Genomic DNA, 13,098 nt, shown 5'->3' with positions numbered 1-13,098 from the left:
ATGGAGCTGCAGCCTAACTACACCAGCTGAGGATCTGGTCATAAGGGTTTAACTATCTAGTGTCTCAGAGCCATGCAAGTATGCTGAAGACTATATTGGATAATAAGCACATCTTCAGCTAAATGGCATCCCAGCTAAGGGGCAAGGTTACAATATATTAGTCTAGCTCAGGGGTTCCCAAACTTGATTCGCGGCTTGTTCAGGGTAAGCCCCTGGCAGGCCGTGAGACGCCTTGTTCCCAGCCAACCAGGAGCTGCAGGAAGTGGTGGCCCGGCTCGTGCTGCTTCCCACAGCTCCCATTGGCCCGGAATGGCGAACCGCGGCCACTGGGAGCTGCGAGCAGCCGTACCTGGGGCCGTTCAGGTAAACAAAGTGTCTCATGGCCCACCAGGGGCTTACCCTGAACAAGCCCTGAACCAAGTTTGGGAACCCCTGGTCTAGCTAGACTGCGCCACTTTACACCATTGGCAGATATCCACATTTTTGGAAGTCTTAGAATCCTTGTCACTACAGCTATTTTTCTGATTTGCCCATTACACACCCCACAGCAGTTAAATCAGCAAGTGCCATAGATAGCTCTGTCTGCATGATATTCCTTGCAGAGAAAATGCTTTTCAGACCCATAACTTTAGGGAGCAGTTTGCTGCAGAGCGGTGAAGTGCAGGGCTCAGCGGGATTGATTTCATGGTAAGCATACCTAGAGCTGCATGCAAGCATCTCAGCTAACCGTGAAAGCCTCGCCTGTTGGCCCAGGCTTTTCTGGGCAATGGGATGAGTAGCAGAAGCAGCACGGTTGGTGTTGAACCTTATGCTGGAAGCAGCAGTGAAAACCGTATTAACAGCTGGGAAGGTTTTATTGTCAGAAGCGTCTATCTGTATTTTTAAATGCCTGGGATGTGATAATCCTCTAGATGGGCGCATCAGGTTGTGCCTATCTGCCAGGTCAAGAGACCACAATCATGGTTTGCAGGCATAATATTTCATTGACACACCAGGGCCCATGAATTCCAATCCTCAGATTTAAGCAAGAAGTTCCCAGCATGCCTAGTTGCTCCCTGTTGCAAAGCATGGCAAGACACAAAAGGTCCTTCCAGGCCACTTGCAAGAGGGAACTCCTGTTCCAAGGTGTTTAACTCTCAAGGCCCAGCCCTGAGTTAGTTTTTCAGTGTCTTTGGCTGCAGCTTGCTCTACTGAGCATGCCCAGACCCAGAGGGTGGCTGAAGAAGTGTTAAACCTTGGAGTGGTTCTGCATTCGGCCTTGTGATAAATTAGCCAGAGATTCAGGCATTTCATGCAGCTGCCTCTCCCTCTGCCAGCATGACAATGTGATTAATTTGCAGTGCAGATTAAGCTCATTTATCACAGCCATGAGACTGCCATGTAGCCTGCAGGAAAGAGAGAGTGACTGAGGGAAAGGGGCTGAGAGGAAGTAAGAGAAGAAAAAAAGGCAAGAGCCACCTAGGGAGAGAAGAAAGCCAAATTCAAGGCATCTCCCTATAAGACTGTTTGCCACAGTAGACTGTGGTTAACTATGCTGAGGGAAAGAGCTCAGTGTGGGAGGGGAGCTTTATCTCTGCTAACACACATGGTGGGACCTATAAGAGCTGTGAAATGGGAGGAGTGTAAGAGGATTTGGGAGATAGAAGCAGTGAGCTGACTACCGTACTTGGGGAAAGGGAGGAACATGAAGAGATGATGGAGGAACCTGTGACTCTCCCCATCACTTCCTTCTTCATTGTCTTTTCTACCCTCTCCCTTCCTTGCCTCTCTTCCCTTCCTCTTTCTTGGAGAATGTTCTATCATTTTCTCCCGCCCCTCTTGAATACACGCATGCGCACACATATGCGTTCTTCTCACCCTGACTGGAGATAGCTCCAGAGCACTCCAAGTTTTCAAACATCCTGGTTCCACAGTTAACTCCTCACTGCTGCTGTGCATGAGGTTTCCCTTGAACCAGTTCCAGTACCCGAAGGACTTCCAACTGCTTCCAATTCATTTATGCAGCAGCTTGCAACAGGCAAACACCAGCTCAAGAGGAGGAGCCGGATTTTGGCCTTATACCATGTGCTACTCTGCTGAAGTCAATGGAGTGGCAGAAGGTGCAAATCAGGGCAGGATTTGGCCCTAAGCGTTTACGGAGATTATGGACACAGTGAATCTGAGATTTAAGGCCTCTGAAGGTTCACATGCCAGCTACTGCATGGAACAATACGAAACTTCTGTTATACCACTGTGTCTGCCCTGGAGGAATCTCTATGAAGGGTGCATATACCTGCTCAATGTTCATTCAAAACTGGGTTTCCTAGTGCACCTCAGTCCTGAGGTGGAGACCATCCACTCGCAGACTGTGTGTTCCCTCACAAATTGGTGTATCTCCACATGGCTTCGCTGGCGTGGATCTCAACCTTATGGAGCTGTTAGGACTGCAGTTTTGAGCTCTTTGGAATCTTGAAGCCAGCCAGCTTGCTGATTGGGAGCAAGATCTGCACTCTTCCACAGCTGCAGCTTCAGTCCTTTGTAGAGTTGGGATTCAGACCCAGATCCCCGGTTCTCCAGAGTTTGGTGATCTTGGGATCTGTTTTTTTTGGAGTCCCATTTCTATTTCCAAGTTGCTACTTGTATCCCTGTTACACCAAACACCAAAGGCTAGACTCAATTGTCACTGAGGTCTGCAGCTATTGGGAGCCTTCTGCTGCCTTCTAAGCTGTGGCCAAGTACCAATGGAAAAAGTTTCCAGTTTCACTGGGGACCCTCACTTATGTTGAATGTCAGCAATACACTGAAAACCTCTCAGAGTCCTGATCCAACATGATGTGGGTCTCGTGTATTGCCTGGAATGGATTTTTCAGGACCTGTCTTTATTTTGGTTGTTCTCAAGTCTGTGGCAAGGCACCGAAGGGAAGCAGGAGGGTGATGTCCCTTTATTGGAGATTATGGGCTCATTGTTGCTGGGTCCACAGGTCTAGCAACCAGTTTTGGATTGACTCTAAAGGAGAACAAAAAAAGTCCCCACCAGGTTCACCTGTGGTAGTAAGATTAGTGGAAAGGCACAATGAGCTACGGTAGCAGTCTCTTGATGCTGAAGTTCTAATTTCTTTCCAAAGTCTAGAGTGAGAGAAGTTCTGGAGAGGCCTTTGCCCAGTTGGTAGATGTGGAAGATTGAAATAGGCAGAAGGACGGCAGGAGATGTTGAACCATGGCTCTTTTATTCAGTAACTTTACTGCAAGACATCACATGAGATGCCATCTCTGAGGCACCCATCTGTGTGGTTTCCTTTCCTTTCATAGTCCTGAGCTAGTCTCACTCTTGTCTTCTTAACATCTCCTTTCCCTCTTTCTTCACAGCAGCTTCTCTCTCCAATGTTCCCATTCATAGGTTTCAAGGCCAGAAGGGGCCATTGTGATCATCTAGTCTGACCTCCTGTATAGCACAGGCCAAAGAACATCTCCAAAATAATTCCTCGAGCAGATCTCTCAGAAAAACATCCCATCTTGATTTAAAAATTGTCAGGGATGGAGAACCCACCACAACCTTTGGTAAGTTGTTCTAGTGGTTAATTACGCTCATTGTTAAAAATTTATGGTTTATTTCCAGCCGTTGTGTTGTGTTATACCTTTCTCTGTTAGATTGAGGAGTCCACTACTAAATATTTATTCCCCATGTAGGTACTTACAGACTGTAATCAAGTTACCTCTTAACCTTCTCTTTGTTAAGCTAAGTAGATTGAGCTCCTTGAGTCTATCACTATAAGGCAGGTTTTCCAATCCTTTAATCATTCTCAGGGCTCTTCTCTGAACCCTCTCCAATTTATCAACATCTCTCTTGAATGGGCAACACACCAGAACTGGACATGGTATTCCAGCAGCTGTCTCACCAGTGCCAAGTACAGATGTAAAATATCCTCTCTACTCCTACTTGAGATTCCCTGATTTATGCATCCATGGATTGCATTAGCCATTTTGACAATAGTCTTGTACTGGGAGCTCACATTCATCTGAGTATCCACCATGATCCCCAAATCTTTATCAGAGTTCCCTCTTCCTGCAAGTATGGCCTGCATGCTTTGTTTCTAGATATAGAGATTTACATTTAGCCATATTAGAATTCATATTGTTTGCTTGTGCCCAGTTTACCAAGCAATCCATATTGCTCTATGTTAGTGACCTGCCCTCTTCATTATTAGCTACCCTCCCTCCCCCGTTTTTTCGGTCATCTGCAGACTTTACTGGTGATGATGTTATGTTTATGACAGTCAAGAACCAATCCCTGCAGGGCCCCACAGACACACACCCGTTTGATCCTGATTCCTCATTTACAATGACATTTGGAGACCTATCAGTTAGCCAGATTTTAATCCATTTAATGTGTGCCAGCATCCCCAACTAACAGGAGGATGGAAAATAAAGTAGCCCCAGCCCTTCATTTTATCTGCCTCCATCTGTGCATTTGGTGTTTAACTTCCACTCATCCATTTCTGAATTTGGTCCTCCGTGTTGTGTGGTCTGTAGGACATACATCCATGCTTTGCCCTGAGGTGTAAATAAGGGTGGGACCTTCCCTCCTCAATCTCATCATGAGCATGCCACCGTCTCTGCTGAACAGGAACCGGCTAGTACCCGCAAAGCAGCCAGCCTCCTAAATGAATTCGATCAGAAGGAGGTGAGAAAGTTCCCACTGAAACACCGAGTCACGTTGGGGACAGTAAATTGGATTGAAAGCGACGATGTGCCATGGCTGCCAATGTTGGGAGCAAGCTGTAAATATGTTTTGAGCCTCTTGATTGTTTCACTGTGATGAAAGAACATCATTTTCCGGGTCTGTTCACACTCATTCCGAAAGCGGTGCGACTGTGCTGCATAAGAGCGAATGGGCGTGGGGAAGACTCTCCACACTAACCTTGCTGGAGCCTTCAGAACCCTACAGTCGACTCTCAGAGGAGGAGGAGACATCATTGCATTGTCAGTGTCTCAGTCAGACACGATCTGGGATCATGGCTATCTTCAAATCTGGATACAGTCAGAACTAAAATAGACATTATGTCACCATGTGGGATCAGAAACAGCTATGCACCCAGGTATCATAGACTTCTGCAGATATAGAGGGCCCAATTCAGACCTCAGGTAAGCACGAGTAGATCTAGGGTAACTAGTGAAGTCAGTGGACTTCAGAAGTCAGTGAACTCCAGATTTACCCAGAGATCTGAATCTGGCCCATGGCCTTATTTCGAGGGTTACAGTGTCAATGGGATCTTGTTAACAAAGGTAATGTTCTCGACACATGACCTTCTTTTCGATACTCTTGCCCCGCCCCTTTCCAAACCTTTTAGGCCGTGCACTAGGTTTAAAGATGATGTATTCAGCTCCACAGCAGGAACAACCTGATCACAAAGAAAAAGGAAAAAGGCCTCCCCTGAAACAGACAGAGATATTAGATAGCATACCCTGCTAAAACCCATCATTAGGTGCCTTTTCGTCACCAGTGAATGGCATCTTATTTAGTAGTTTGCTGATCTGATATTACTATATTAGCACTCTTTTCAGAGAAAATAATGTTTATAATGTCCCATAGGGAAAGACACAGGTATCGGTCTGCACCAAGTTCCTCTTCTATTTAGGGGGAAGCTAAGGCAACAGAGCTAACCTACTGAAGGTGTTTTAGCAAGTAGCTTATCAGCCACAGGATTTACCCTGGTCAAGAACAACTCGATTGAGGTCAAAGGGACTAGGAGTTGCTGGTGCTCAGCAACTTTGGAAGAGACAGGACATTTATTTAGGTACCTTGATTTGGACACACCCCTGCTGAAAATGGGTCTTTAGGGAGTTAGACAAGGACACATAGTGAGTCAGTGGCAAGATCAGGAAGAGAACCCAGGAGTCCTGATTGCCAGTCCCCTGCCTTACCCACTCTTTCATTAGGCAGTACTTTGCAATATATATTTTTAAGGGACGACAATCAAAGCGCAACAAGCCAGGCACTTTAGCTAACAAACCTATCATTTGCCTCTAACAGGCTTTCTGAATAAAGCAGACTCAGTGGCAGATTAAAACTGGATCCTCTTAAACACAGAGATCCAAGACCCCACCGCAGCAGGGGGCTCTCGCATGCAGAGGATGGTGCCAACAGCCTCTAGCCGAGCCAGTTCCAGCTGCTGGCTGCAGAATCCCCCCCACCCACAGCCTGGAGCCCTCCTTTCTCACTCTAGAGGGATACCTCCATCTTCAGCCCTGCCAGACGGCAGGCCCTGCCACTCTTCGACACACTCCCCCCACCTGCCTGTCTGCAACACAGCACAGCTGCTTCACCGGCTATCAGCCTTTATGACGCGCTGATAGCCAGGGCTAGATTAACCCATCACTGGGCCCTAGGGAAACACACTTCTGGGGAGGCGGGGCTCTTCTCCCCTCGGCTCTGTTGGGAATGACAAAGTGAATCTCAGGTGTGCGAAGACTAACTTCGCGCCCTCATCCATGGGGGCAGATTTGTGCACCGACAGAAAGAGCTTCGGTCACCAGAGTGGGTGGTATTGTGACCTGGCACGCCCGGGGTTGCAATGCTGCTCAAATCTTGCCCAGCTGCCCCTCCGTCATGAGTGGGCAGAGACTGAGTCATGACACAGGGGCAGCTGGACCAGATCTGAGTGGCACTGCAGGCCTGTGCGCCACATAGCAACGCTACTCACGCAGGGGAGTGAAGTTCTTTCTGTCTGTGCATCGGTTAAAGAAAATGCAAAATTTGGGGCTCTCTCCCACGAATTTGGGCCCCAGTCACGTGCCTCCTTTGTTTGTGCTAATCCGGCCCTGCTGACAGCCGGTTTGCTGCTGCAGAAGACAGTGTCTATCCTGACATACTTACAGGCCAGCTAAACTGGAAGATGGGGGAGTGTTGTACTCTTTGCTGCTTCTGTCCACTGAGTTCACAGCACATGCTAGGGGCTCCTTGCATCCTTCCATCTCCCCACAAGCTCCCTATGTGCCACCCCCCATCCCCGTCTATTGCAGGAACTTTCTGCAACCCCCCGTATCCTTCTTCATGCCAGGGTCTCTGTGTTTCTCCCATTCCCTCCCCTTGCCAGAGTCTCCCCATTCCCCCACATGCTATGTGGCTCTGCCTACCCCCCCTTTCCCGTTCTAGGGTCCCCCCACAAGGAACTCTGTGTGTCCAATTTTCTCCTCCTCCCATACAAATGTCTTCCATTTCCCTCTATGCTAGGGGCTGTGCACACTACCCATGCCCCCCTCCCCCAATTATTTTTTTTTTTTGTCTGGGAGATGAATCATTCAAGGTGTTAATGTGTTAACCTTTACTAGGAGAATGGGCAGGGATGAACTAGGGATTTGGTTAGGCTGGAAAGCATTCATGGGTGCCATCAGACAGTTGTTTGATCTATAGACAATTGCACAGGTGCTTGAAGCTGAAGCGGTGCTAAGCAGCTGAAAGGGACTCCATGTGTCTCCTGTTTTCCCCCTTTCAGTTTTCTGATTTCCCCTCAAATCTGTAGGATTCTGGCCACTGATGCCTAGAAAATTCTCTGATGATTTGGAATGGATCTGAGGTACTGTTCAAAAGTTATTGCATTAGAGACAGAGCAATGCCATCTAGTTGAGTGCAAGGCCCTCACCAGCTTGGCCAGTCGCAGGTGGGCGATGGTAGTTTTACTGGAGTGGGTCAGCCTTTTCAGGCTTCACACCAAAATACTGATGGGGAGCTGGCGGGTGAGCCAGCATGCCAGCAGAGTAGGGCAGAGACAACAAGAGGTCCTGCAAGGAGGCCACTTAATCCAGGCAAAGCAGTAGACCAGGAACGCCCTGCCATCCCTTCCCATGTTGAGTGATAGGACATAGAATGGAGTGAGACTGGAAGGGAGGAGGTAGCTTGAAGTGAGCTGTGTGAGATGTTGGGGGGCTGGAATGTTTTGTTTGATGTGGGCCCCACTTCGTCTTAGTTCAGCCCAGCAGAGATCACTTTTAGTCAGTGATTACATATACACACTGCTGCAGGACCATCATGATAAGATACAGTGTGAATACGCACTCAGTCTTCTAGGATTCCTTTCAGTCTTGAACAGAGGTTTGGGAAATTTTACATATGGACAGGCCAGTGGCCCATCTACTCTAGTTGTCAACTAGGTGATCACCAGCAAGAAATTTCCCACCAATATTCCTCTGAATTTCCTAAATGTATTCACTTTGCTCACATGCAGACCATAACATTCAGGACAGGGAGTGACTGACATGCACCCTCTCACATACGAGCCCCACATCAGAAGTGCACATCTTTCCTGTTGCTAGTTTTCAAAGCACAGAAATGTGCTTTAATAGAGCCTTCCCTCATCTTTTCATTTCTCTACAGGGAGGTCATTCCCATATGTAAACATCCTCTTTTTGCTCTGCACTGTCATTAGGTTTAGTTACTCTGCAAAGTAAATAACCCTCCATGTTAGCCAGAACTCCTCATTACAGTCTATGCTATTAATAAAACAATGTTGATACTTAAAAATATACTATAAGAACTTCTGTGGATTAAAAATGTACCTAGATTTCATTTGCCTGCATTCCAGTAGTTTCTAAATATCATCTAACTTCGGACATTTGGTATTAGAAACTCTGCCATTCATAGAAATTGCAGCATTTCCCACAACATTTCTGTGTTTTTAAGAAACTGAGATGCTTTCCCTTTTTTTAATAAAGTGATTTTTCATTCTGAAAGTTGAGCCAAGTCCCTCTCTGGCTGAAATCGACAAGTCCTAGAATTGATAGGAAAGTAGCCAGGCTTAATACACTTCTTGTGTGATTTGCTACTGCATTTTGTATAACAAATGGAAAACAAATACAGTGACTAGGTAGCTACGGAACAGCATCTGTAAGGGAAGGTTTGAAATAAGCCCGTCTCTGAAAAGGTTACAGATGACAAAATCAACTCATCCAACACAGGTAAAGCCGGAGCTCCTGCTTCTTTGACTTTTCACATTTTCTTACGACCCAAAATGCTCTGTTTGTGCTTTATCTAAACCTTGCTCCTTTGCAAGGTCCTGAGGGGAACTGCTGCTCTACGCCTACAGAACACTTTGCCTTCTGATCTTTGAAAAGGTCCTCCCAAGCCTAGCCCTTAGGGACAGCCTCACTACTACGATGATTTAGAGGCATCCTGGCTTTTATTTAAACCATCATGTCAGTTACTGAATTGAAGTTTCCAGTTTCCATCCATCAAAATGTAGCGAGGCAGAACGGAAGATGCCCACACAGTTTCCCTTTGAAGATTACACAGACATGCAATAATAGTGGTAACAGCCCAGTATTCCATGGCACATAAATTGTTGCACCTACATGGGTGCACACTTCTGTGCTCATTTTAAATGTCACGGGGGAGGAATCTTTGGCACAGGTATGAGTCAAGAGCAGCCCTAACAAAGTCAGTGGCCGTACCGGCACAGAATTCCTGCACATAAGGGGAAGATCAGACCCTCAATATTTTTCTGTATTGCTTTAAAAAACCCTAGAACTAACAGATGTCAATTTCTGGACCCGACCGTTGAGATACAATGAACCAGAGTGAATGTCCCATCAACAGCCAATAATCACTGGGGCTGCATTGTGCCAAACAGTACACTTATTGGGCCTCATCCTGTACTCAGCACACTGGTGTGAATCTGTTCATTTCACTAGCATTACTCCAGTGTAGGGAAGTGAACAATCAAGGCTATCATGCGTACAAACACACAGAGCAATGCTGAATAACTAACAGATGCTTCAACACTAGTTAGTAATTGGACTAAAGGAAACCACACAGCACTTACCAGTGAAGAAATCCTGCAAGGACCTTCTTCTGCAACTAAAGACCTGCAAAAGAACAGAGAGTTGCGGTTCAGCAGGCAGACCATTTGCAGCATGAAGCATTGGAGAGCTGGGGGTTTATAGTGGATCACAAATTGAGTAAGAGTCAACACCATGATGCAGTTGCAAAAAAGGCTAACATGGTTCTGGGGTGTATTAACAGGAGTGTCCTATATAAGATACAGGTAACTGTCCCACTCAACTCGGCACCTTTGGGGCTTCAGCTGCAATAGGGTGTCCAATTTTGGGCACCAGACTTTAAGAAAGATGGACAATTTGGAGAGAGTCCAGAGGAGAGCAACTAAAATGATAAAAAAATGGTTTAGAAAACCTGACCTATGAGGAAAGGTTGAAAAACTGGGCATGTTTAGTCTTGAGAAAAGATAACTGATGGGTAATACTAAAGGCTGTTATAAAGTGAACCGTGATTGTTTGTGCTCCACGTCCGCTGAATGTAGGACAAGTAATGGGCTTAATCTGCAGCAAGGGAGATTTAGGGTAGATATTAAGAAAAACTTTCTAACTCTCAGGGTAGTTAAGCTCTGGAATAGGCTTCCAAGGGAGGTTGTGGAATCCCCTCACTGGAGATTTTTAAGAACAGGTCAGACAAACACCTGTCAGGGATGGTCTAGGGCAAGGGTCAACAACCTTCAGCATGCAGCCCATCAGGGTAATCCGCTGGCAGGCCACGAGGCATTTTGTATACATTGACCATCCGTGGGCACAGCCCCCCGCAGCTCCTGATGGGCCGTGGTTCACCCTTCCTGGCCAATGGGAACTGCGGGAAGCATGTCCTTGCGGCCCACGCCACTTCCCGCAGCTCCCATTGGCCGGGAAAGGTGAACCACGGCCACTGGGAGCTGTGGATGGTCTAAGTCAGCAAAATGTCTCACAGCCCACCAACGGATTACCTGATGGACCGTGTGCCAAAGGTTGCTGACCGCTGGTCTAGGGTTACTTGGTCCTGCCTCAGCACAGTGGAGTGGACATGATGACCTCGAGGGCCCTTCCAGCCTGACATTTCTATCTTTCTATGATTCAGAAATGGGGTAGCACAGGATTATTGTTTCAATGATATTCTACCCTGACAGGTGGGGCGCATTCGCCCCCCGACACATCTGAACACGCCATAGTGCATAGTCACTGGTGGTGGGGTGACCCCACTTTGGCAGCGTACTTCCAAAGTAGATCCTGGAGCTGGACGGTGTCATTGCCAGCTCGACTAGAACTATCCGCACGACCTCTGACCAAGCTAGCGTGCAAAAAAGGAGAAGTGTAGCCACGGCAGTGCAAAGGGCTAGCCACCCTGAGTACAACTGTGTCTGAAACTGTAGGTATGCCCTCAGGTGGCTAGCCCATCCCACTGCTTGGGCCACTGAGGCTATACCACTATTTTTAGCACACTAGCTCAAGCAGAGCTAGCGCTGATGTGTCTGCCCCAACTGGAAATGACACCGCCATACTCTGAGTAACCATGAATTAGATACACACATGCACTCTTAGCTCCTCGGGCTAATTCTACTCCAAAAGGCAAGTACAGTCATTCAAGATGGCTGGAGAGAACGAGCATTGTCATTTAATTGCTAAGGACGTACTCTGCAAAGACACTGGGATCTCTTATGATAAGCAATAGATTTTTACGGAGTTTTACAGAATTTCTATGCATGTCTTAAATCATTAAAGCTGGTTAAGATCCCAGACATAGCAGAACATGCTTAGGTTTAAATACCAATGGCCATCTTTTCAGCCATGACTTCCCATTTTGCACACGTTTGTGAACCTAACCAAGGATTCTCAGAAATGGACAGGTCCCCATTTTGCATCCATCGTGGGTTCTTAGCCTGGGGGTTATAATCTTCATGGGGCGGAGAGAGAATACAAGCAGGTCCCAGGGGGCTGTGACTACTTTCCTTTTATTTATGGCTAGACGAGAGCAGATCCTGATATCTTTTTCAATTTTACGATGTGGTCATAGGGTGGGGGGGGGGGGCATTGGCATACACCAGTCAGACAGATAGGAGCCCTGTTGTAGGATTATATGCACTCCAATACCAGGATTTGCCTGCCTGTTTTCGTAGCCCAGAGGTGAGCAGAGTCAGAATCCAGCTAGACACTCAGCCGCAAAAAAGCCAACTTCACCCATTACACACGCAAGGAGTCCCACTGACTTCAACTGGGCTTCCTGTGTTTGTGTGGCCTACAGTAGTGGGTCCTATGTTTAGAAGCAAGAATGTTGGTGAAAATAATTCCCTCCTTTGGTTACCTACCAAGGCACATGGATCAGGATTCCAAGATGCCAGCCCCAGCCCACAATGAGTGAAGAGCAGCGGGTGGCATTCGCTCATTGTTTCTCCTGTGACAGCTGATGAATTGGCTAACATCTAGTGCAGTACTGGAAAGGTAACTCAGCCCACTCCTGTGCAATGCTTTAGGCAGTAGCAAGGTCTTTGGCTATTGTAGGAGAAATTCTGAACCCTGAACTCCAGCCACTGCAGGTAAAAAGCCTTCTAGGCGTGTGACAATGATTTAGAACATAAATAAATAGTGTGTGTGTGTGTGTGTATAACAGCAGCACTGTGGCCTCCAAAACATTTCCCCTATATATCCACTGTTTTTTTAATTTATAAGAAGAGCATCTCAGTTCTCTGAATAAAGAAGACTGTGTATTTGTCATTTGCAATCTGGCACTACTTTGAAATGCTTCTGTTTTCTGCCATTAGCAAAAAAAAAACAAAAAAAAAAACCAACCCATCTCTCCAACATGGAGTTTAGTTTGTTCTGAAGCTCAGAATACCAAGTGTCACTGCAAGAAAAATCAAAAGAGAGGCCCACAGGCTGAGCTATCATTTAAAGAACAGATTTTGCTCCCTGTGTGCAAGACCTGCTTCCTAAACAGCCACCCGGTTATGCCATCAACCCCATGGTAAGAAATGGTGCCGGCTACCCCAGGAGGTTCTGGAGATCAGGCCCAGCGGCCCCCAACATTCCTCAGCAGAGGATTGCGTCATTAAGGGGTGTCCCGGCAGTTCCGTATCGAAAAGCATCTCAGGGATGCTTATCAGAGAGCAAACCAGTCCTGCCTTTGAACACCGCGTGAAGATACGTGTTGTTTTGGTCACGTGTGGTGCCAGTTAGCTGTGCTGTGAGAAAGAGCCACCCCCTCAGCTGGGTATTGGCATTCATGGAGCTGTGTAACTGATGACTGCCTTTCTTTTGAGTACTGCACTTTTCCAAATTCTGGGAATCTGCTGCAATTGTGTGAGACAG

General features: G+C 46.9%; 1 protein-coding gene across 6 annotated transcripts in view; it reads right to left on the bottom strand.

The window, feature by feature from the left end:
* The window catches only part of LINGO1 (leucine rich repeat and Ig domain containing 1), a 467,775-nt gene that overhangs the window by 271,140 nt on the left and 183,537 nt on the right, over window positions 1–13,098 (bottom strand). For all 6 annotated transcript variants that reach the window (XR_007358812.2, XM_048866889.2, XM_048866891.2 and 3 more), the window contains one exon: window positions 9,795–9,837. The gene's annotated coding sequence lies outside the window, so the exon portion shown is untranslated. The remainder of the gene's footprint in view (window positions 1–9,794; window positions 9,838–13,098) is intronic.

The sequence above is a fragment of the Caretta caretta genome, chromosome 10 (genome assembly GCF_965140235.1).
Source record: "Caretta caretta isolate rCarCar2 chromosome 10, rCarCar1.hap1, whole genome shotgun sequence".
NCBI lineage: Eukaryota > Metazoa > Chordata > Testudines > Cheloniidae > Caretta > Caretta caretta.
The sequence above is the reverse complement of the archived record's forward strand: the minus strand, read 5'-3'. Positions and strand labels throughout refer to the sequence as shown.